A 4,910-nucleotide genomic window follows, 5' to 3' on the forward strand; every position below is an offset into this window, starting at 1 on the left:
TTACATGACAGGAAGTCCAGTCCTGAAATTTCCTCACTACTAAATATTAATTCAATTCAATTCATTTTTATTTGTATAGCGCTTTTAACAATGAACATTTTCTCAGAGCAGTTTTATAAAGCAGGAATGATTACAGTCATCTGTTAGTGCCGTTAGAACAAAGTGACAGCAACTCAGAGACACGTAGTGCACAGAGGACACCAACTTTCTGCAGAGTCAATAAATACAAACCTCCAAACTTAATGTGGCCTCCAGATTAGCTGAAGAACAGTGTGTAGAGCCTCATGGGATGGGTTTCCATGGTCGAGCAGACCGGACCGGTTTAATATCTGACAATATTTTCTCGGACCGGTCTTTAAGGTGTGGTGGATAAATACAACAAAATAAAATAATACGAGCATAAAAACTGGTATTTTCTAAATATAATAATAAACGTGAATCCACTGTGTTGTTGTTTGTTCATTTTGCTCGCTTAGGGGTTTGAATTTAGCAGTAATGTATTATGTGTAAGCGGCCGGAGCTCCTTTAAGAAGGTAGTGGATGGAGGTAAACATGCTCCTGAGGCTCCAGTGACCACTGTTCCTGCTCCTCTCTCCCCTCCGTGGATCTTCCCACTTCGTCCAGTCCTGCCTCTGGATGATGTTCTCTTCGACTGGAGGCCACTCTGTGCAGCTTGGGATGGTTTCTCATCAACACCTTGGGTGGTTCCATGTTATTCCGGAGTAAGAACGGGCGTTTTTGAGGATGGATTTGGACTGTAGTTAATGCCAACAGTCTGCTACACTGACTCAGGATACAGTTCGCTTCTGATAATCGTCACTGTACCCCCGCAACTTTGTATATCTGCTTCAAATGGACATTCGGTGCAACCCAGATGAGGATGGGTTCCCTCTTGAGTCTGGTTCCTCTCAAGGTTTCTTCCTTATGCCATCTCGGGGAGTTTTTCCTTCACCACAGTCTCCACCGACTTGTTCATCATGGACAAACTTACTTATAAAGAACATCTTCACTTTTAATCACCACATTATCTCAGAGCAGCTTTACACAGATAATGTTCATTGTTAAAAGTGCAATACAAATAAACATGAATTGAATTGAGGTAAGACATGTGACTGAGGCATCATGAGTCATAGACAGATTATAGACATCATTCAGAATCAGATAAGAAACAAAATGGAAATAATGTAAGTTATGTATTCTTTCTTTGCGGCCCAGTACCAATTGACCCATGGACTGGTGCTGTCCGTGTCCCGGGGGTTGGGGACCACTGGACTCCAGAGCAGTGTAGACGTGTTCACTGTCTGGTAAACCGATGGACGAGTCTGGGTTCGGCGGGTGAAAGAGAACGCTTCTTGTCTGACTGCATTGTGCCAAGTGTAAAGTTTGGTGGAGGGGGATTATGATATGGGGATGTTTTTCAGCAGTTGGACTCGGACCCTTAGTTTCAGTGAAAGGAATCAACATTAAAGCAAGTTTGGGCACGTCTGTGGTGTACTGTAGTGTGTGTAAAGTGCATAGTGTGTATATAGTGTGTAAATAGTGTGTAATGTGTGTAAAGTGTATTATGTATGTATATTGTGTATGTGTGTGTAGTGTGTGTAAAGTGTACAGTGTGTATATATTGTGTAAGGTGTGTAAACTGTATAGTGTGTTTATAATGTGTAAGGTGTGTGTAAAGTGTACAGTGTGTATATAATGTGTAAGGTGTGTGTAAAGTGTACAGTGTGTATATAATGTGTAAGGGGTGTGTAAAGTGTATAGTGTGTATATAATGTGTAAGGTGTGTAAAGTGTTGTGGCAGCGGGGGCGTGGCCGAGCGTCGGTTTGTGAATGGGGGGGCTGGCCAGGACGCAGGTAAGCGGGGATTTGCCTCACCTGCAACTAATAAAACCTGATGTCTGTGCTTTCGTTTCAGTGATCAGGAGGCGCATAAAAGCCGAGGGAGCGGAGCTGTGTGTGCCGGTAGTGCCGTGTGAGCACTGAGCGACCAGACACCTGTGTGATAAAATAAAAATAACACTAAATAAAGAACGGCGGTGACGCCGGTGAACTGACCTGTTGTGGCTGTCCTTTTTCCTCCCTCCCACTCGCTCTCCCACAAGTGTATAGTGTGTATATAATGTGTAAGGTGTGTATATAATGTGTAAGGTGTGTAAAGTGTATAGTGTGTATATAAAGTGTAAGGTGTGTGTAAAGTGTACAGTGTGTATATAATCTGTAAGGTGTGTGTAAAGTGTACAGTGTGTATATAATGTGTAAGGTGTACAGTGTGTATATAATGTGTAAGCTGTGTAAAGTGTACAGTGTGTATATAATGTGTAAGTGTGTGTAAAGTGTACAGTGTTATATAATGTGTAAGGTGTAAAAGTGTACAGTGTGTATATAATGTGTATATAATAAGGTGTGTAAAGTGTACAGTGTGTATATATAATGTGTAAGGTGTGTATAAAATTATTACAGTGTGTATATAATATATAAGGTGTGTAAAGTGTACAGTGTATATATATGTAAGGTGTGTATATAATGTGTAATGTGTGTAAAGTGTACAGTGTGTATATAATATGTGTAAGGTGTGTGTAAAGTGTACAGTGTGTCTATAATGTGTAAGTGTGTGTAAAGTGTATAGTGTGTATATATATATATATAATGTGTAAGGTGTATAAAGTGTACAGTGTGTATATATAATGTAAGGTGTGTAAAGTGTACAGTGTGTATATAATGTATATAATGTGTGTATAAAGTGTACAGTGTTATATAATGTGTAAGGTGTGTAAAGTGTATAGTGTGTATATATATAATATGTAAGGTGTGTGTAAAGTGTACAGTGTGTATATAATGTGTAAGGTGTGTAAAGTGTACAGTGTGTATATAATGCGTAAGGTGTGTGTAAAGTGTACAGTGTGTATATAATGCGTAAGGTGTGTGTAAAGTGTACAGTGTGTATATAATGTGTAAGTGTGTGTAAAGTGTACAGTGTATATAATGTGTAATGTGTGTAAAGTGTACAGTGTGTATATAATGTGTAGGTGTGTGTAAAGTGTACAGTGTGTATATAATGTGTAAGGTGTGTGTATAATGTGTAATGTGTGTATATAATGTAAGGTGTATAAAGCATACAGTGTGTATATAATGTGTATATAATGTAAAATTATTATATAAAGTGTACAGTGTATATAATATGTAAGGTGTGTGTAAAGTGTACAGTGTGTATATAATGTAAGGTGTGTGTAAGTGTACAGTGTGTATATAAAGTGTACAGTGTGTATAATGTGTAAGTGTGTGTATATAATCGTAAGGTGTGTGTAAAGTGTACAGTGTGTATATATATATGTAAGGTGTGTGTAAAGTGTACAGTGTATATATAATGTGTAAGTGTGTGTAAAGTGTACAGTGTGTATATAATGTGTAAGTGTGTATATAATGTGTAAAGTGTACAGTGTTATATAACGCGTAAGGTGTGTATATAATGTGTAATGTGTAAAGTGTACAGTGTTATATAATGTGTAAGGTGTGTAAAGTGTACAGTGTATATATAATGTGTAAGATGTGTAAAGTGTATAGTGTGTATATAATACGTAAGGTGTGTGTAAAGTGTACAGTGTGTATATAATGTGTAAGGTGTGTGTAAAGTGTACAGTGTGTATATAATGTGTAAGGTGTGTAAAGTATACAGTGTGTATATAATGTGTAAGGTGTGTGTAAAGTGTACAGTGTGTCTATAATGCGTAAGGTGTGTGTAAAGTGTACAGTGTGTATATAATGTGTAAGGTGTGTGTAAAGTGTACAGTGTGTATGTAATGTGTAATGTGTAAAGTATACAGTGTATATATAATGTGTAGGTGTGTGTAAAGTGTACAGTGTGTATATAATGTGTAAGGTGTGTGTAAAGTGTACAGTGTGTATATAATGTGTAAGGTGTGTGTAAAGTGTACAGTGTGATGCTGATGCTGGATCTGTGATTTATGATCAAACTCTTGATGTCACCCAGATGAGGATGGGTTCCCCTTTTGAGTCTGGTTCCTCTCAAGGTTTCTTCCTCATAACATCTAAGGGAGTTTTTCCTTGCCACAGTCGCCACGGCTTGCTCATCAGGGACAAATGCACACCATTCACCATCACTGTTGATTTGTGTAAAGCTGCTTTGAGACAATGTCTGTTGTGAAAAGCGCTATACAAATAAACTTGACTTGACTTGACTTGAATGTGTAAGGTGTGTGTAAAGTGTACAGTGTGTCTATAATGTGTAAGGTGTGTGTAAAGTGTACAATGTGTATATAATGTGTAAGGTGTGTGTAAAGTGTGTGTATATAATGTGTAAGATGTGTGTAAAGTGTACAGTGTGTATATAATGTGTAAGGTGTGTGTAAAGTGTACAGTGTGTATATAATGTGTAAGGTGTGTGTAAAGTGTACAGTGTGTATATAATGTGTAAGGTGTGTGTAAAGTGTATACAGACCCTGATTATCTTCAAGTGATGGTTGAAGACCTACCTCTTCCTGAAATACTTCAACTAGCACTTTCCACGTTTGCTTTGTAAAAAGAGTTGTGTTGTGATTTATATTAAGTGTGTAATCCAGTGTACAGTGTAGATTTATTCATTAATGAGACTCAAAGCACTTTTGTATGTCGCTCTGGACACGGACGTCTGCTAAATGCTGTAAATGTATACAGACAAACACACGTCTCACACACACTTTATACACACACACGGTATACACACACGTCTCACACACACTGTATACAGACTCACACACACTGTATACAAACACACACACCTCACCCACACACTGTATACAGACACACACGTCTCACACACACCTCACTCACACACTGTATACAGACACACATGTCTCTCACACACACACACACACAACACACTGTATACAGACACACACGTCTTACACACTGTA

General features: G+C 38.1%; 1 long non-coding RNA gene across 2 annotated transcripts in view; it reads left to right on the forward strand.

Moving 5' to 3' along the window:
- Nucleotides 1–2,054, forward strand: part of LOC124375978 — a 17,133-nt gene extending 15,079 nt beyond the window's left edge. For both annotated transcript variants that reach the window (XR_006923753.1, XR_006923752.1), the window contains one exon: nt 1,916–2,054. This is a non-coding gene — a long non-coding RNA (uncharacterized LOC124375978). The remainder of the gene's footprint in view (nt 1–1,915) is intronic.
- The last annotated feature ends 2,856 nt before the right edge of the window (nt 2,055–4,910 follow it).

The sequence above is a fragment of the Silurus meridionalis genome, chromosome 22 (assembly GCF_014805685.1).
Source record: "Silurus meridionalis isolate SWU-2019-XX chromosome 22, ASM1480568v1, whole genome shotgun sequence".
NCBI classification, from domain to species: domain Eukaryota; kingdom Metazoa; phylum Chordata; class Actinopteri; order Siluriformes; family Siluridae; genus Silurus; species Silurus meridionalis.